Source organism: Chaetodon trifascialis, chromosome 16 (assembly GCF_039877785.1).
Source record: "Chaetodon trifascialis isolate fChaTrf1 chromosome 16, fChaTrf1.hap1, whole genome shotgun sequence".
Lineage (NCBI taxonomy): Eukaryota > Metazoa > Chordata > Actinopteri > Chaetodontiformes > Chaetodontidae > Chaetodon > Chaetodon trifascialis.
In genome coordinates, this window is record NC_092071.1 from 20,812,369 (window position 1) to 20,833,389 (window position 21,021).

A 21,021-nucleotide genomic window follows, 5' to 3' on the forward strand; every position below is an offset into this window, starting at 1 on the left:
CTGTAGCCTGGAGCTGTTAGCCTCAAGCAGAGACGAGGAGCAGGCTACAGAGATCTCACTTCTTTTTAACTCCACACCCCTAGATTCTTTTATTGTCACATTGTTACTCTGCAGACCCAGCGACAGTGAATGCATCAGACCTTACACAGGTAACACACCAGTGAGGAGCTGCACTGCTACAAGTGGAGCTCCCCCTGGAGCCACAAAAGGTTTTATACAGCATACTTCCTGTAAAGAGACTTTGATGTGTTCCCCTTTAAGTTCAGATATAACTTCGAAGCATCAGCAACATTTGAAACAAAACGTCACTGGACTTGTAACTGAAGAAGATTTAAGATGAGTTTTTTTATGAAACATTTTGTGCAAAAAAACAGCATTAAAGGGGATGTTTGCTTATTTTACAGATCAAAGTGTGTGTTCAAGGGTCTTTTCAAAGTTTTTGTGGCTCAGGATTTTGGAAGGTGCTTCACTGATATAAGTGATAGAATTTGTCTGCGTAAATCGTAGTTTGTCTTATGTAAAAATTTGAGATTTCCACGTAAGTTCTGCATATTTACATTTTCTTATGGGAGACATCTGCAAACAGCTCTGGAGACACAAGCACATCCATTTACTGCTTGAACCTCTGCACTGTAACAGTCACTCTGCGGTGTGTGTCACATCATGGAGCACAGTGTCAGTCTCTCTTCAGATGAATTCAGTTTGCAGTGCAGTGAGTGGCCAAAATCCACCTGTGCTCGACATTATTTAGGCTGCACTGAAGTGTGTGAGAGATCTCTGGTGCCCTCTCTCTGTAGTCCTCCTGGGCTCTGCGGCTATAGATAGCCAGCTTGCTCTGCATCATGTTGTCCAGTCTGTAATGAGGATTGATTTGAGTGTAACTTCCAGATGTGTTCATTTATTTCAAGGTTCAACACAGGAAACACATGTTCACATGTTCAACAGTTTTTTCTTATTTTCACAAGCTGTGTCAGAACAGCAGCACGCAAACCGTTTGCAGGATTAGCTTTCGTGTATTTGTATAAAAAAAATCCAAATCCAAAAATCACTGTTGTGACCACCTTTCATCACCTTATTTATGTATCTTGTTTATTGAGACTTAGGTGTATGTTTGCTGTTTTTAGTGGGTTGTTCTTGTTTTGTTTGGTTTTTTTACAGTTGTTTTTTGAGTGTTTGCATGTTCGCTTACTGTTGTACTGGAGTGCATTTGAACACTGATGCGACCACTTATCTTAGGAAAGTGAACAAACTATACAGCCAATGACTGAGCATCTTTGAACTGAAATAAACAAAGTTATTCAAATCAGCAAAGTGATACCTCTAATAACATTATCAGTCAGACTTTTTGGAAACATAATGTAGAGCGTGGTTAGCAGCCTCGATAAGACTCAAGGGAGTGACTGCACCCAGCCAAAAAATAGTCCTGCCCATAGCTCCTCATAGAACCCCTCCCTGTCGTTTTAGCATAGATTAAACTTGCCGATAGAACACGTTACATAATCATCTTTTTTCACTTGTGGCCAGAGCCAGGCTAGCTGTTTTCACTGTTTCCAGTCTTTATGCTAAGCTAAGCAAACCTTCTCGTGCTAGCTTCATATTTGTCACACAGACATAGAGACATTGATCTTCTCACCTGACTCTTTACAAAAGAGCAAATAAGCTCGTTTCCCAACACGTCGAACCACCCCAACAAATGCGTGAGGAGAACACAGGATGCTTTTGAGTGAATCTTGCTCTCCTTGGGGGTCTTGCAGCTTGACAGGCGTGTTGGAGTTTTTGATTCATACCTTATCTACCTGTCTACTCCTCTCCCACTCTCTGCCTGAGTGGCCTGAAGGGCCAAATAGACGGCATGCTTTTGAGCAGATCCTCACCAAAGCAGCGCAGCAGCTCAGCTGTCGCAGGTCCATGCCTAGGGCCAGATCCATCGCGTGCAACCACTTCAGCCTCTAATTAAGCTTCTGAAGGGAGCGACAGCCTTTATTAAGAATAGAGGATTTTTTTGCCTCCTTCATATTCCACACCCTAGCTGCTACAAAGGCAGGAAACTAAATCAAAAGTGCCATTTATGCTCCATGTAGCTTTGTGCGTGTGATTAATACTAACGTTAGATTTGTGCATGAAGCAGTATGAGTGTGTGGATCTGATTGTACTTTTGCATTGTATTTGGTGGTGTTGGGTGGGGAGCTGCAGCCACTTTTGGGGGATGACTCCTCCAGATGATCCTGTGAGTAGCAGCAACAGCGACACAGCTGGAATTGTTATCTCCTTTGATATTAGGGCTGCATGTAATGTGGAAAACACCCTGGGCCAGCTCCACTTCCTCCTCAGACGATAGGGGTTTCACATGCCAGTTGGTTTTTATAATCCCCTCAAGATTTGTAGTTTATTCCACTGAATTCACCCTTAGCTATGTTAAATATTTCCCCATCACTGTTCGACTCAAAGAAGAATATGGGGATTACTTTTTGTTTTGCTCTTTCTGAATCAGATCAGCCACAAACAGAGCTTGATGTTCCACTAGGTTGTTGTTTGGTTTTAGGCTGCCTACAAAGCGCAAAGTCAAGCTGCTTTAAAGGAAATGAATTTGCACTTGTGGTTAAACTGCAAAGTGTCTGATAAAATGATGCTGAACTCGGTGACCAAATAGGTGGAGCCTCATAAACAACAATCATGCCGGTGTATTTTCCTCTGGGGTTTTACCACTAATATGGCGCTCCCTTGTGATAAATGTCTGCGATTCTCAGTCTGTCTCTGTCTACCTTAACAACGCACTCCTTTGGAGGGAGTACGAGGGAGGAAGTGCTTTGGATGTCATTGCCCGTCTACCCAGAGGGGCTGCATGTTCAGACACCCTCTCCCTCCTCCTTTCCTTCCCTACCCGCCTTCCCTTCACACCCCTTGCACTGATCTCTCAGCCCATCTATCTCTCCTGAGGCGACAGTCCCCGTCTCCTTTGCTAGAACTGTCTGGCCTGTGGGGTCCACACAATGAGACAAACACACACTCACCACAAAACTGCTAACATCACTTCACCACTAAAATAATGCAGACTTTCTCATGCTGTTATTGCCGGTAAGTGTGTGTGTAGGGTATGTGTGTTCATGTAAGAATGTCTAAAGTAAACCATCAATGGAGAGTGAGGTCTAGGCAGCTGTTGTAGCTCCCTGTTGACACAGATGTTTGCTTGTATCTCAACACTGACCAATAGCAGTGGAAGGTCTTCATACTGTTACACAAAAACCACATGAAGTATATTTAAGGCCCCTGCAAATAGTGTGGATTACATTACAGTGACTCATCTTTGGTTCGCCCAGCTTTGCTTCTCCATTTGTTTCTTGTTATTCTGCGCATTAAGCTGACAGCTAGTTTCTCTCACTTTTTCTATTCATCATTACTGCCCATTTCCACTCTGATCATGACACCACTGACACTACACAAGCTTTTATCAGCAGCAACTTTTGGTCTGTGTGGAAGTAGCACCCATAGCAAAATTCTCACTCAAACTCATGCCACCAAAGGAATCCATCATACTTGATCCCAGTGTTGACCTCAGTGCTTGAATGTAAAACACATTAGTTTATTAATTACTCTAACCCTTGTAGCTATAAAAAATGGGTTAACACTGCTTGATTCTACACAAAACGACTGAAAGCAGGAGGAAACAGCTACCCTGACTCTGAAAAACTCACATATGAACATGTTATATCTCGTTAGTTTAATTCATACAAAAAATGTCTGTCTATTCCTTTAATGCTATCCAATTGGAAGAAGCCAGCCCTATTGCATGTAGAGTTTTCGTGCTTGAAAGGGTCTTAAACATCGCTTTATTTTAGACAACAACTTGGAACAGCTGTGGTTTTTAACATTCATCTTATTTATGAGCTACTGCAGTTACTCTGAGCACTGGGGTTTTGGTGGTATACCTTCAGGCTAAGTGATAAATGCTTCCTTGTATGGGAGGTCTAAAGGGTTGGGCTGATGCTCTGCCTTAAGAATACCCAAACTATGAGAAAAAACAACCGTTAATTAATAATGAATTAATAATGGATTATATTAAAACAAGGGGGAAGGAAAGGCTGGGTTGAGACCTCCTCTAGCATCGTAAATCAGTTACTCTCAAGTGTCACACTTTGAGGAATTAAGAACTGCCAGTACAGTAAAACAGCCATCACATGTAAGACACCCCGGGGCGAGGCAGTAATGAGTAGCTCAACAGGAGGGCCTCTTTTAGAAAGCCTTGATGATTTCTTATCACTTGTTTAGTGCCTTTACTCACTCTCTAAAAATGTTCTTAAACAGGAATTGCTGAAAATGGATGTCAGAAAAACCAGCTAAAAGCTAAGGCCAGGCTCTATTTCCAGGGTTACATTGTAAAATCAAACAGATAACTCTGGAATATTATGTTCAGTATTGTGTATGAGCATATTAGGGCGTGAGGAGTAAGACAGTAGGACTAATGATATTCGCTGTTTTGTTAACCTGAGTGACGTGTTTAACTGGCACCTTGGTGAAAGGCATGTCTAAACTGCGCTTGTGTGCCAAGAATCACAGAGAGAGTGGCGATAACCACTTAGTAAGTTCATGGTAATGCTGCCTAAGCTCGAACACTACAACAGCCGCTGCTATCAGGATGACTCACGTCAGGTTCTTCCAATATCGCAGCGATAATAAGCTGGCAGAGTGTCAGCACGACTGAACATCTGCTTGAGTCGCACATGGCTGCTACTATTGATTTAACTGTTTCAGGCTATGGGAGTGCACTGGAATACATAGAGGGGCACACCTACAGCTTACCTAATGCTTTATGAGTATCAGACAGAATTAATTCCTCTGCAATTATTGAGCTTATTGAATCCCATGAGTCACACATTCATACATGCAGATGAAATCAATTCAACTAGATAAAAAGCAGAGCTGCAAACAAGCGCAGGATTAGCGTTCAAATTGTGATCATGAGGCCGTTTGTCACATTTTCATTATATGTTCTTTGGTTCAACTATGTGGTCAAATCGACGCTGTGAACACCTGCACAGGCAGGTTGATGTAGGAGGGCAGGACAAACATATTCATCCTTACAGGTCGTACTGGTTCATAGAAGAGCAGTTTAAAAAAATATGCTTGATGAAAGCCTGGCAATTTTGTTATCATATAAGATAAAAATAACTTAAATATATGACTATGGGAATATAGCTCATGTTTTTCAAATATCATCACAATGTACATTCAAAAGTACGTTGTGTAGTATGTATGAGTATATGAGCTGATACCATGTAAACTAGAGGATAAGAAAAACCCACAGCCTCAAACTGAGCAGCTACAATTAGACTAACTGGTTAGTCAATTAATTGATGGACAGAAAATGAATTAGGGACTGTTGTGCTAACCTTAAAATCACGTCAGTCATTTCTTCAATCAAAACCTCAAACTGTTTTCTGGTTGCAGAGGGCGGTTCAAATGTGAAGATTTGCCACTTTAATCTATTTGATATCATTTAAAACTGAGTGTCTTTGATAAAACATAAAATTGAAGAACTTGGGAAACTGAGATGATTGTTTTTCACTATTTTGGGGCATTTTATCGGCCGAATGATTCATGGACACAATAATTAGCAGATCAGCAGATAATGAAAATAAGCGTTAGTTGTTGTCTGAGACTCAAACACAGATGCTGGCAAACTAAAACAAATAGCTACAAATGGCTGAGAGCTGTGTTACACTGCAGAATTTATGATTGACTCTCAGTGAGGTGAAATCTTTTTTACTTTTTAGAATTTTGAAAAAGAAAGTTGCTCTATGTTAAGAGCTTTAATGGTTTCTTTCTCTATTTTATAGCAAAGTCATAAAAATGTGCTGTGGAAAATGTGACAGAATGATTAATATGATCCAAAAAGTGAGCGTGCTTTCTTTTATTGTTTCCTCTCAGCACGCAGGCAGGTGTTAAACATCAGCCAAACACCCACAAGCACCAGAGCTTCTTTTGAACTGTTTAACTAAACCACTTAATGTGCATGTGCTGCCCCCCTATCCGCAGCTCTGTTATTTTACCATTACCCTGCAATGATAAGCAGGTGTGAATGGGAATGGGAGGGATATGACAATCGGGGGGTGGTGAGTGGCCTTAAAGGTCAGGGTCGCTGACGGTTTGGCTGTGATGTGGTTTACCAGAGGAGAGCTGGAGCGTGATGCAGTTTGGCAGAGTGGCAGCTGGCCTTTGCCACACAGCACAGATTCCACTATGGGACAGGCCTGTAAAAGCTGGTTCTGATTTGCAGCCCACCCACATAGCAGCACAGCTTGAATGGACCTAACTGAGGGAATGCTGTGCTTTCCCTCAGTCTTTATCATTTCCCTGCCAGGAGTTTAATTTTATGCGGTTATTTACTGCAGCCTGCACTTGAGTTCCATCGCTTTTTTTCTCTCTTCTTTCTGAAGGGCGCAGGTGTGTGTGCACTCGACCGAGGAGACGTGTTAGCTTGTCTACAAAGGCTCCGGCATAAAAATGGATCAGGAAATTCTGGTTCCACTTTGCACTGCGTTCCTCCCCTCACATGGTAGTAAATGCCACAAACCATCCCCTGACCCACCCACGGCTGCGGGAAGAGGTGATGAAAAGTAATTGCCACATTGTTGTTGTCACCTGCCCACCGCTTAGCACAACATTCCTTTCCAGTAGTCTTCAATTAGTGCCAAACTTTAATGATTTGATCAGTCGGACAGAAGGTAGGAAAAACCCGATACAGGATTGTATGTGTGTGTGTGTGCATGCATGTGCTGTAGGCGGTCCAGCAGACAAACTTAACTCAGATGACAGTTAATAGGCAACTGCAGGACTGTCAGCACTGTGGACCCTCTAGTTGACTCCAGCTGAGACAGGATTCTCGAGCCTGCTTTCATGTCATATGAGGTCACCTTCTTTTGTGTCCCCTGCACACACACACACACACAGACACACACCTCGGCACAAACACACACACAGTCCGTTACAGAGCCTCACAGATACTCATGGTCTTCACACCCTCAGGGCCAGAGGAAGGAGACCCAGCAGAGGAAGTGTAAAGGTCTAATGTGAGGCTGCTGAGTGACACTGGAAAGAGAATGGATCAGGTTGCGGGGCCAGCCAGGCCTTTATTGTAAGGATGAGTTGAGCTGTCTCTGTGAATGGGCCTTGTCTCTGTCAGCGGGGTCCTGTTTGTGTCGTAGACCCCTGGACTTGCCCGTGGGCACTAACCGCAGAATGTGCAGTGGAAATTTGAATTCTTTTGTAACACAGAGGAATCCTATACAGGAATTTTTGACTTGAAAAAAGATACCAGACCCAGTGATTCATGTCATTTTCCTTCATGCTATGACACATTTTGACACTTGAACCAGCATGTATGGGTTGCTTTTTAAGGTTTAGAAAGGAAAGGTTGCCAGGTCAGCCCAACATGTACAGGTCTTTGAGTGGATTCACCCCCAAGTTCAACAGAGTGGGGACCCCATGGTGATGAGCTTTCTGAAGAGAAAAGGAAGAAATTCTGGCTTATATATGAATGTATGAAAATATACTGTATTTGACCTTTAATGATAGATGGCAAAATGCTATTTGAGAAGCTGTAATGAGCAAATTTTTGCTAGGAAAAAAAAAACGAATTATTAATCAATAATCAAAATAGTTAACAATTAATTTTCTGTCAAACAGGCCTAATCGTTCCAGCTCTGCTGCAGTCTGTTTGTTTTCATGCCGCAATATTCATTATGGAATCACTGTATGGGATGTAGAGGAACGAGGAAAATGCAAATCTGGGTATAGTATAGCCTGCCGCCGTTCACATGCTCAAGGCTAGCTGGTCCGTTGTAAATTGGAGGTGAGTGATTTGGAAGAACTGCCAACTCTCTCTGTGTCTGTCAGTGAAGGCCTGGGCTTGTTTGCAGAGCGACTGGGTTAGTCACAATATTAAAAAACACAGAGTGCCAGCGATAAATATCTCTAAAGGCAAGGACTAGGATTTTTGAAGGGGCTCTGAAGAAAGGACTCAGGAGTGCAGAGGGTGACCACGTGAAAGCTCAGACATAAATATTCCATCAGGAAATGACTTAAGGATCTCCCTGGAACTGACCCCAGACTGGTTTAGTCATTTGCCAGAGGCTAGAAGACGGTACAAGGTAAGGAAGGCACACTTTCTGTCAGGGACATACCTTCTCAACTCTGAAGAGGACACGGCACCGAGGATTCAGAATCTCTGTTTACCATGAATCCCAGCCAACGATAGTAAAAAGAAAAAAATGCATTCAAAACTCGAGTACAGTCTGGGTTTGCCTGTGATTGAATTGAGAGGCCTGCTCTGTCGCTGCCAAGAATCTGCAGAAAAACAGCCATGTTTTGTCTGCAGGCCCAGAGAGCCTTCAGGTTATGAGGAGGAGAGTGCGAGGCATGGCGGAGGAGGATGAACTGCTACTGGGGTTTTATGTACCTTCGCCTCCTGACCGTGGTCTCTCTCACCGCAGCCTGATAGCTTAGTGGTGCCTACTTGTGGTATCGGCTGGCCCCTCGATCCCAGACAGACTCCCCGCTGAAGAGATTTATCTAGTGGGTACGAGAATACACCAGCGGACCTGCTCCGCCAGGCAGCACAAGTACCAATTTAGAAGCTTCCCTATGATATGACAGAGCGGCGGTGATGACAGGCTGCGCTCTGTTCCGGACTCCCCTACCTTTCATCCCGCAGAATACAGAGCGAGAGCGGAAGACTGCTGAAAGGTCTTTAAAGTAGGAAGTAGTGCACCATAACGTTGCGGTGCAGGGATGACTTGTGTTATGTTGTCTGAGGCAGATGGAGTCTGGCTCAACACACTCAACATACTTTTCCCCTTCTGTAATTATGCGCCAAATATACTTTAATGAGGAATGAGGTCTAAATAAATGTCATTTTTGCAAAGCCATTTCGTTCTCTTCAGATTTTGGAGTGTAGTCTGGATGGTGCTCTATCTAAACAGGCGTTTCTTCACTGGCGCCCAGGCCAAACTGCAGTAGTTAAATGTTCGAGTTCTTTCATGGGACTCGGGACTGTGCGTTGACGTCCAAAGACACTCTTCCTACTGGGATGGCACAGTTCTGTGAAAACGAAAGCCCTTCAATGGCAGACAGCAGCAGCAGCCACAGCTCAGCTTTACTTTGTTAGTGTCTGTGTGTGTGTACTGTAAACATACTGTTACCAAGTAGGACAAGTGATTTATTTGTATATACAGTACATAGACTTTTATGAGTGTTTCTATGGATGTGTTGAGTGTTTCGTGTTAGCAGGGTTGAGTGTGTTCTGCTGTTAGAGCACAACCTTCTGCATGCAGTATTTAAGACTTCCGTCAGATAATCACTATTATTTACAGTAATAGGTCTGACTGTTGGAGGATCCTCCAGTCCTGCCCTCAATTAAATCCAATTTGCTTAGAGCGTACTCTATCCTAACCTGTTTGCTACAGGACGTTCTGTTTGGTACTGTCCTGAACCTGTTTTGGTGAAGTACATTGATCAGTAACAGTGGAGCCTAACAGCCTAATTACAGTTTACAGTGCAATGCAGGAGGATCATGCAGTGAATTCAAAAGAAGATTTTGGCAGCGTGTCAGCGTCTGACTGTTTGTTAACCATGGTGCGTTAGTCAGGTTAGCCCAGCCTGTTTAGCCAGAATCAACCTCATGGCAAACACAAATGAGAAGCCAGAGTAGAGAGTAAAAGCCTACTGAGTTGCTAAAAATCCAGCCTCGCTCAACAACATGTACATTTCAGTTAATTTATCTGGATGGCAATTGTTAAAAAACTGTGTGATGTGTTTGCTTTTGGTAGACTTTAATAGCACCGTGATGCAGATTAAGGGAGACAGGGCAGGGAGGGCTGATAGGCGTAGACATCTGTGACAATGGGGCAGTAGGGCAGTGGAGGTCTAAAGAAGTGGGCTTGTGACCAGCAGGCTGGTGGCTTGATCCCTGGACTGGTAGGATAAATCTGGGCAGGGAAAGTGAAATAGCAGCACTTGTGCAAACCCCCAGCTGCTCCACTGGCCAGCAGATCAGACAGGTGTTGTACTTGGCAGCTTCCAGGTGTGAATGTGTGTAACGGAGGAAGTGTGTTAAAAAATCCTGGAAAACAGAGCCTTGCTCTCAGTGAAGCCAACCCTGGATATGAAGGTAAAATTGCCATATGTTACATGAGCTGCTGATGCCTGATTGACAGTCAAATGCTAATAAATCATCAGTCACTTTGCTTTGTTAAAATCACAGTTTGAGCTCTAATTGAAAGTGTTGCAGTAGATGGACAGTAAAGCCTAGGAGCATGTTTGTGGCACCAAAACAAGCTAATTTCTTTATGTTGTTCATGTGACAATACTCTGCATATCCTTATGCTCATCATTTGCATATATTAACAGCATGATTAAAGTGGGATATATGTAATTAAATTGGAGTAATACTGACTCTTTTAAATGGCCATTTGTTTTAGTGTACTAACTTATCATATGCAGGCATGCCTTCATTATTGTTTTCCAAAATAAGTTAAAGAAATGTCATTTTTTTGTTTTTCCTGCAGTACAGAAATTAAACCACAACATGACTCCAAAACCACAACTCGTATTGAACCTCAGTTTTGCACAACTGTACAGCCGTAGTTGAGAGTGGTTTTGCTGTGCCACTTGTTCATTTCAAGTCTGTGTGTCTCTCTTTTACAAACACACACACACACACACACACACACACACACACACACACACACACACACACACACAGTGGGAGCGTGGTGTTCCAAAGGGCAGTAGTGTTTACCTGCCCACTTGAGTGGATTCCTTAGCCGGCTGGCTCAGACGCTGAGGTAGAGGCTCCGGTGCCTGCGTGTCTACTGTCTACACGGGAGACATTCTTAGCCTGATATCACTGCCGCATGCTCAACAAAGATGTTGAAAGGCCATATTGTAGCAGGGCTAGGAGCTGGAGGGGTGCGGGGGAGCTGAAAAGGGAGCGACGGAGTCCGAGGAGATAGATGGACTCGGCTCATAAAATTCACTGTCGTCAGCGGGGCCGGAAGCCTTGAAGTGTCGTGCGTGCGGGGGGAGAGCAGGTGTGAGTTTCTGTACACAGTATGTATGTGTGTGTGTGGACGTGCTGTGTGTGACTGCGCAGGCATGTGCGTGGGTGCATATGTGTGCTCATGTGTTGAAGTGAGTGCATCTGTGTTTGAGTAATAAATAGAGTGTCAGTTCCGGCCTGGCGGACATGCAGCGCGGCTGAAATGCACACATACTGTACATGCTGTGTTGCTGAGGTTGTGTTCACATCAGCGGCCAAACAAAGCAGAACTCACTGGTCACAAGTTGAAATCATGCTTTCTAGTTAATCGCGCAGCAGTAGGTCACGGCTTGTGGCTTGTGTGTGTGTGTGTGTGTGTGTGTGTGTGTGTGTGTGTGTGTGTGTGTGTGTGTGTGTGTGTGTGTGTGTGTGTGTGATAGGGAGATGAAGCGACTTCAAAGCGGTGTTCAGCCCAGCCTGTTTACACTGCTCAGTGGAGTCTGCATTCCTCTGTCTCATTTTTCCATGGCATTCCTCGAGGAGCTCCCTGCTCCTGGCTGCATGCCCACGCCTCAGCGACGTGTACCCTAACACCCCCTTCCCTCCACCCCTCCCCATATAGTACATGCATACTTCTGCACGCACAACTGTACACTCCATTTGGCCATTAAAACAAGACAGGACCCAGCTGGCACTGGAGCATGTGGCACCCACCGGCAGGGCACCTTCAGAGATAAGGTGGAGGCCAAGGGAGGGATCACATGCACCACAGCACCACAGCACCGCAGGAAGGCGAGAGAGTCAGCCCCCGCTGACCGACTCAGGTGGATATCCAGACACGCAAAACGCAGACACTGCTGTCGGACAGAAACATCTGCGCTGGTTTGTCTTGAAAAGCTCTCAGCACATTCCCTGACCATAAATCAGGCTGCTTCAACGCCTGCCTCAGAGCCAAAGTGAAATATAGCAGCGAAAAAGAAAACAATTATGCTGCCAATTACAAGGTGTGTTGCAAGCAGTCCACGGCCACATCAGAGCACTTCTCTGCTCATGTTTTTGTGTCTGTTTACTGGTGGGGTTGCTAAGGATGCAGCGTGTGTGTGTGTGTGTGTGTGTGTGTGTGTGTGTGTGTGTGTGTGTGTGTGTGTGTGTGTGTGTGTGTGTGTGTGTGCCTAGGCAATATGGTCACATAAACATTTGCAAAGAGCAATAATAACATGGAGAAGTCCTTTATTTAGTTGTTGTGTTTACTTGCTCTTTGCCTTTATGACTGCATTTCTCCGACATCGGCCACAGGTGATTATGGGATTCCCTGCGGGGTGGAGTGGAGGGCTGGAAGCCGACAGTGACATCTGCAGAGAAATATGTCACTGTTTTTCATTTTTTCTTTCCACGGGATCCTCCCCTGGATTTAATTAGAGATCTTCCATGACAGAATGGTAGGTAACGACAACTGCACAGCAAAAATACTCATGTGAAAGAGTGCTTTTATTGAGTTTTTAATCTCGAAATCCTCTTTTTCCCCACTGGAGCGGCCTTTCTAAGAAATTATTTTCTAGACTCTCCTTTGTTTTACGGCTGATTTCTTCTTTCAAGGAAAAGAAGATTTAGGGCTGAACATGCAACTACATGACTTGTTAGCATGGGAAGGTTTTGCAGTGTATAATAAGTGAACAGATGTTAAACGAATCAACTGTGAGGAAGGAAGTCAGTGGTTTAAGTCATTTTGTCTGTCATTTGTTTTGAGCAGATGGAGCCTGAACCCTGATAACGGAGCCTTACATTTGTACATTTACAGCTCATTTACATGTGAATTATGTTCGGCAGCCAACAGGTGAAGCACACCTTCTGACACCTGGAGATGGAAAGCAGTGTGATCCATTATGCAGAGCCACATGCCAAAACTTTGATGTCAGTCAGAACATTTATATAAGGTGTCTTCTGATAACTAAAAAGCAGTAGTTTGCATTGGAAAGTCGAGCTCCTGTATATGCGGCATTGTTTTGATGAAGATGCAGTTAGCAAACAATTCAACTTAAGAATATGAAAATATGTCACAAAATGATGAGAAATGGAAAGGTAGCTGCATATTCAAACAGATCTAATTCATGCTCTTTATTCATTTGTTATATTGATAAGTTAAATTTTCACATCAGGGGTTTCAGGCGGTTCCTGCTCCCACACACGGCTTTATGATCAAAGAAGAGCTCGGCGGCATACGTCACTGTACAGTGGCATTCAGTTTCAGCCCGCAAGCTGCGTTCACAGGTTTAAGCTTTATGAGGTTGACTGGAAGAACAGTTGGAAAGCTGGAACAGCAAGAGGAAGAGGGAAGAGAGAAAAAATGGCTCCTTCTCATATACTGTAATAAAGTTTGACCCCTCTTTAAGAACAGCATATTGCTGCAGAAAGTGGTGGGTGGGTTCAGGGGGAACATGGGGTTGCATTTCCAAGTGAAAGAGGGGCGTTAAAAACTGCCTACTGTTTTTTATTTTAGTGTGTAAAAAGGGCACCTGTCACTCGTTAAAGAGAAACTCACTGCAGCCCTCGTCTGCTGTCGCCGTCCTCACTTTTTGTGGAGAGTGGGACTTTTTCTGCTCTCGTGGTTTTATTTTGAAATGGTACCTTCTATTTTAACTGAACTACAATCGGAGCTTATTGCTCAATGTAGGTTCTGCACTGGTTTCTAAGGGTGGAACATTTCCTCCTGAACAGCAACAGCATCAGTTTATATCATTGGTCACATTCGCTGCTAGTGTAGAGATGGTCCACTGTTGGTCCAGCCCAGTGTTAGCTGGTCCACCACTTTGGTCTAGACTGAAATATGTCAGCAACTGTTGCACAGATGAAATTTTGTGCAGGCATTCATGGCCCCCAGAGGATGAATCCCTGACTTTGGTGATCCCCTGACTTTTCCTGTAGCACCACTCACATGTGTGGCTTTCCGTGAAACTATTGGATAGATTGCCATGAAATTTGGCAGATTTTCATGTCTCCCTCAGGATGAAGTGAGATAACTTTGTGGATAATGTTAGTTTTGCTTGAACATGTGAATTAATTAAGTCGCTATTTGTCAAAAGTTTGCAAAATATGCACTCTGAAATAGATATTTCTGAAATAGATGAGGCAGTCATATGCCCAGATATACCCAAGGAAATGTACAAAATCCTTTCCAGTAATAAGGGTACACAGTATTGGCTGATAACAGACAGCTCATCCTCTTTTCCTTTCCATTTTGTCTGTTACTCTGTCTCTCCTTCTCCAATAATGTGGAGCTCCTTTCTGTGAACACCCTTCCTCACTCTTCTAGGTAATCTCTTTCCACATAGCTGACCTTAAGTCCCCAACCATGAGTGACTGACACGTTGAAAGTGTGGCTTTTCTCTCTGACTGCTGTTGTGGAACCTGAGAGAGTCTGAGAGTCGTCCTGCAGGCCAGGGATGGGCTGGAGGAAGCCTGGAGGACGTGTGGATGTGGCCCCCGTGTCTACAGGGAAGAAGGATCATTGCAATGCTAACAAACTGCCGGGTTACCAAGCCGCTGACTTGTTATGACAGGGAAGTGCTGTGTTTATGTTTTACTCAGAGCTTTGAAATGCATAGTGTAGCGCTGGCCTGAGGCTGATGGAGTGGCCCTAGTTGTTGGTGGTGTGTATGTTTCGGTGTGTGTATATGCAAGCATGCGTGTTCATGTTAAGTCCTCAGAACCTGTGCAGGAAGTGTGGAAAGGGCACAGAGCTCCATCTTTAGGCTATTTCCATGGTGATCCCAGTGCAACTAACACACTTTGCCTGTTGAGTGGCTCTAAGTGCCGTTGTCACCACAAACACACACACACACACACACACACACACACACACACACACACACACACACAAACACACACACAGGGGTCGCTCTGCTATGATTGATTGCAGCAGCTGTATTAATGATAAAAACTAAAAAGTAGATTTAGGTTTCAGTTTATAGTCTGGTTAGTCTGGTCTTTTTTTTTTTTTTTAGCAAATCTGTTGAGTAAACTTTTCAAGAAAGTAAATTTGCAGTCTATAAGTGCTCATTATCTCAATGGTTTTCTGTGTACTGTATGTGGGTGTTGTTACACTTTGGGCTTTAGACTTCAAATACAGGTCAGAGGTGCTTGAAGGGTGTGTCCCTCTGACTGTCCATTCATTCTTTCAACCAAATCCTGTTTGACTATCTCTGCAACGTGACTTTGTTGCACAGTCGCTTATGGCAGCTATAACAGAAGAACATAACTTTAGGAGTTAAGAACGTCTTGTTGTCTTAGCTACATGCACTAGAGACAAATGAAGATTTAAAGCTGCTTTCACATCGGGCAGTGGAACTCCAACTGAGCTCTGAAATCCAGTATTTTTAATGACTTACGCCATGCTTGAATGAAAATCTCCTGCACTGATCAAAGCGCAGGTGTGGCTGTGCCTGTAAGTTCATCCCAGTTCAACTTTTGTGCTGTGTGTTATGGTGAAACCCGTGTACAAGGCAAAGAGCCAGAAAAATGAGCAAAAGCATCAGAAAAAGCAAGCATTTATTCACTCATCCAGCCTTAATGACAACATTCAGCTTCCCTTCTTTAAGACCAGCTCCTCTTCCCTCTCCAGGTTCTTTCTTCTCTCTTGTCTAATCCTTTTATAGAACAGAGAGACAGTCTGACGGGCTTGGAGTTGGGGGGAAGCACTCCTACTTAAAGAAAGCGCCTGGGCAAATTTGGGGCTGGTGGTAATTATTTGGGCCTCATTATGGGATCGCGTTTCCCCAAGTCATTCTCTGTGGTAACCGTTACTGGATATGGGCCTGACACTGTCAATAAAGCGGAGGGAAAGATGACACGCCTTTTGTTTTGACAGGACCAAAGCAGTAATGCCTCCTGTTCGTTTGCATTTGCAAAGAGAGAAGAGGCGAGGGCCTCAGAGCCCACTTTTCCAGATGCTCTGACAGAGAAAGACCCTCTGCTCCGCTCCTCTGGCACCGGGCAAGCCTGCGTCACTCTCGTCCTTTCATGTAAATCTACTCAGCGCAGGGCCATGAGATACAAGGCTGTTTGACTGAGGACTGTGGTGTGAGCAGCGTATCTGTGTCATCTATGGCACTGAGAGCTGGACCACAGTGTGTGTGAAGAAGCCAGCGCTGCCTGATTGTTGGTCCAAGGACAGATATGACATTTGAGAGAAGGCTCGGTGCCTTGGCTTTCAGCAACCCCCCTGAAGTAACCGCTGAGTTAGGCACACACTCCTGCACTCAGCGCTGAGTCACTCACTCCCCTGCAGGACCACAGAGGGACTTTTTGCACTGGTAGATCAGTAGACACATACGTTCACATGCAAGCACATGCTCAGGTGCCTCTAGCAACAATGCGTAGCTGCGTTCTCATTCATTAACCCATGCTCTCACTCAGCGATGTTAGCGAGGCAGGCTGGTGCGGCTGATGTGATTCCAGGGTGGTGGGATAGGAAGCGGTGGGTCAGTGTCTCAGCCCGTCCTGTCCCCGCAGGCTCTCTCTTCCCTTAACGAACACACTGAGCCAAATCGTAGCAGGGAACCACACAAAGTGTTGCCCAGTAACCCGGGAAACCAGATTCTGATCTCTTTCGGCTATTACATGCGGTCTCGTTGCTCCTTTTGGCAACCATTTAAAAAAACAAACACTTGCCATCATTATAGAAATATCTGCCAAGTTGAATGAGAGAAGGCTTTGATTTACGCCTCCAGAGACAGATATAGAACCTGAATAAAATTGATTCATGTTGGGTGAGGCCAAATCACTTTTTGAACCCTTGTGTCTTTGTGAGAAAGACTCGAAACTGCCTTGCACTGCTGAATTTTAATTTGACTAACATTTTGATACTTTGGCCAGTTATGTAAATTATAAGAGCCATTCTGTTATCTTTGGCAACCAAAGGCTGGAGCCTGGTTCCAGCCTGGTTCTAAACTTACAGCTAAGCTCTGTTGCTCACTTAACCAGCCTGCATGGAAGATTTTGACCCTTTGTATGAGTGTGTGTACTGTAAATGTGTGTGTGTGTGCGTGTGTGCACAGAACAGGTGTGTATTTAATGGTGGCGTTTGAAGAGAATGAGAGAGAAAAGAGATTTCATTCAATTTAGAGCCCAGACATGGCAGGCTGAGTCACTCAGTGAAGAAGTGGGTCAGTCAGAACTCAGGCAGCAGATACTATGTGCTTTTAGGTGTGTGTGTCAGTGTGTGTGCCTGCAAGCTTGCATGTGGCAGGGCTGAATGAATTCTTCCCTGATAAGCACTAACCTGGGAGGCTTTCCAGGCCTCGGGGGCAGAGCTCCATTGAAGAAGGCCTTTGCCTTCCTCGCTCTCAGTCGTGATTTATACTGTGTGATGGAATAATCACATGCTGATATGTTTCTTTCATCTCCAACTAAACCAATCTGCTTCATTTAGATAATTTTACTTATAGCATTTCATCCAACAGCTCTTAACCCTGTGACCTGAGCAGCTGGTAATTGAGTGGTGGAGCTTGATGAGAGGTGCAAGCTCTTTTTGCTTCCCCCCTCTAACACACACTGACATAACTGCCTGGGCCTGGTTCCCTGCTGGCAGCAGATGAACTAGAAAGCTCTCTTGCTGATTATTGGCAAATGAAGAAAGAAGATCCACAGGGCTAAGCGAGTGGAAAAAAAATATTATTGACTTCTCACCGCAGCTACTATTTATTCTCTCCTTTTTCTGTCCGTGTATTTGTTTTTGAGGCTGTTAGATTCTTGCCTTGGAATATTTTTGGGGTAGTCTTTGATTGAGCTGAAAAGGAATGCCTTTAATCGTGGCTACAAAGGAACCGAGGGACATGTCCCCGTCAGTTCTGCAACAGATCTAGACAGATGAGGAGGAGGAGGAGGAACGGAGGAGTGAGCATTGTTAACAGTCTGTGGGGAACTGTTTGCGTGCCCTGTGGTTTCTAGTCCCTGTGAAATGGAGACTCAGTGATTTGGTTTCCCAGGCCCCTTTTTCTCAGGGCCGTACAAAAACCAAGAACCAATGAGGACGTCTCAGACTGTCCTGGCTGCCATTTATTGTCCAGCGGTAGCACGTTTCTAACTGTTAGTTGGCACTCATGGAGAGTGTTCACAGCCATCTGATCGGAAGCAGTGAGGGCATATCACAAAGAGAAGATAATACTGAGTTTTGACAACGATGCAGAACATAAACACTGTGCCCACCGAAGTGTCTGCCCTCAAAGAGCCAGAGGAAACTCAAACCAGCCGCTCCTTCTCAGCCTGTTTGGCTCAGCTTTGGGATTATTATCTGCTTTATCAGGTATGATTGCACAGCTCCATGCATCAACACGTTTAAAATCACAACAATATCCCAACACGAGCCAGTAAGCCGAAAGATGCAAATAGGCGTAATTTCTGCTAAAATCTGATTCTTCCTGCTGATTGTAGCTGCAGTTCAGCATTTCCCACAAACCTATAGCAGAAAAGAGCAGAGGTCATGGCATCAGAGAAGTAGTGTCATTAAAGGATTTTATTTTATTTTCTTTCTTTTTCTTTGTTAAGGGCCAAGTTCAACTGGAGGCCTCTAATTTGGGCCTAGTAAATGTGGACTGGTAGAGGCAGCTGGCAGTGCAGCATGCAGGCCAAGGCCAGAGCTTCGTGCTGTCCTGCTGCCTGCCTTCCTTTACGGGGGCTTCCTTTCAGCCCACAGGAGAGGGTCTTAAAACATTATTCAGAGAAGAATCTTCAGTCAACATTGTTCATTTTCTATCTCAGCTTCAACTCTAACTAGAGAGACCTGTCTTGGGTTTGTTTCAGGATCTTTCAGTCCCTTTCCCCGTCTTCAGTACCTTGTATCAGTGGTTCTGTTCTGTTGTACACCAACATCCCTGTCAGATGAGCTGGAGGACCCCTTCACTGACTCCACCCATCATGTTCTAAAGAAGTGGATGTTGGAAAAGTGGATAAACTGTGACAACGTTTTATTTCAGAAGCCAAAAAATGTTCACGCCCCCACCTCACAATTTTTAGCAACCATTAGCAATGGTAGGGAAAGCAACTATTAAAACAGCATCCACGCTGAATTTTATTGAAGTAAAGGTCAGCATGATAGCATCAGCAAGCCCCTGTTTAACTCCATGTTTCCCCTGGTCATCCATGCCCCCACTGCAGTGGCTCTGTGCCCCCCAGTTTAAGAAGCACTTAACCATAACTTAACCTTAAGCATAAATATGTTGATATATTTCTTTAATTGAATCGTCATTTGTGGGCTGCACGGTGGCGCAGCAGGTAGTGCGCGTGCCTCACAGCAAGAAGGTTGCCGGTTCGATCCCCGGGTCAGGCGGGGCCTTTCTGTGTGAAGTTTGCATGTTCTTCCCGTGCATGCGTGGGTTCTCTCCGGGTACTCCGGCTTCCTCCCACAGACCAAAAACATGCTCATTAGGTTAATTGATGACTCTAAAATTGTCCGTAGGTGTGAGTGTGAATGGTTGTTTGTCATTACATGTGGCCCTGCAATCGGTTGGCGACCGGTTCAGGGTGTACCCCGCCTCTCGCCCATTGTAGCTGGGACAGGCTCCAGCCCCCCGCAACCCCGAAAGGGATAGGCGGTATAGATAATGGATGGAATCGTCATTTGTATTTTTTCAAATTAGCTTAGCTGTTCTATAATCGATCAACACACTGGAACTGTGGAAGTACCCCTGGATGCTAATCAGTGGTCTGTAGGTCATCAGTACTGTGATTTCTGCCAACGCTCATAAGAGATATCACATTACTCATTCATGGTATGTGACTCCATTAGCTATACACCATTGGCTCCTCTCCTCTACTGTTCTCTCCTCTCTCTCTCTCTCTCTCTCTCTCTCTCTCTCTCTCTCTCTCTCTCTCTCTCTCTCTCTCTCTCTCTCTCTCTCTCTCTCTCCTTCTGACAGACATGCACCAGCCCTTTGCAGCACATTACGTCAATTCCCCTGGACCGGGGTGCCAGCTGTTGATGTCACCCTTGGGTCTTTTTAATTTAAGGATTTCCGCTGTGTGAGATGAGGGGGAGCCCCATGACCTCAGCCCACAGCCACATGAAGAGTCCCACCGTGGCAGAACCAGGCCGGGATGGGCCTTTGCAGGGCAGGGCAGGGCAGGGTGCGACCGCTCTGCTGGGGTGTGGGACTGGACGCTGCAGGCTGATCTCTGAGCCGTAACACGGACTGATCTCCGAGCACTGTCTCGGTGCCCTCGTTGATGTCATGTGAGCAAATTAGTGATGCGTGGGGGTGTTTTAGGAGCGGTTTGCTCCCTCCTGGACTGCCGTGCAATTCCTCGTACCCGTGACAGCATGTCTGTGACTTGCAAACACTGCTGCTATCCCTTGAGCTCTTAAATGCAGCCTTTCAGCAGCCACAAATTTCCTCCCTTTCAGAGAGGATCAAATGTTCCTACTAAAGAATATCTCTCGTTCTTTCAGTCCTCAAGGCTTTGACTGGGAGTGAACATCACCATCCGTGTAATTGATTTTATAGGGCGCCAAAGTTTTTCCTCTTGATATCAAGTGGGTACAGTTTGGAAAGGAAATGCCTTAATTTAACACACAGAAGGCTTCAATCAAGAGCTTCCTCTGATAATGTGAAAACCAGAAAATCAGCTTGTCTTTTTAAAGCTTGTTGCAAACATTTTGGCCCAATCTTTGATGTCCATGAGGTCACTGTGGGTTACATGTTTTGGTAAATATGGATAGATGTATGGGATATAAAGCGTGTATAGCAAGTATTGAACAGACTGACATCAGTACAAAAAGGAAGCGCACACCAGGAAGAGTCTCAACCAGTGTCTATTCGAGTACGTCAAAATAATGGACATGTGTGTTTCACTTGTCATTGCTATGTGTGAGTATTATTCCACTGCAGTGATGTTTCCCACCAGGTTTAAATTGTTCAGTTTTTAACTGCTTCTCAGTCTTTGTGTTTAAGTATCAGCTGTAGTTTTCATGCTGCTCTTAAGAATCCATCAGT

General features: G+C 44.7%; 1 protein-coding gene across 1 annotated transcript in view; it reads right to left on the reverse strand.

Moving 5' to 3' along the window:
- Nucleotides 1-241: 241 nt before the first annotated feature.
- Nucleotides 242-21,021, reverse strand: part of vkorc1l1 (vitamin K epoxide reductase complex, subunit 1-like 1) — a 157,912-nt gene continuing 137,132 nt past the window's right edge. The window contains exon 4 of the transcript XR_011603162.1: nt 242-254. The gene's annotated coding sequence lies outside the window, so the exon portion shown is untranslated. The remainder of the gene's footprint in view (nt 255-21,021) is intronic.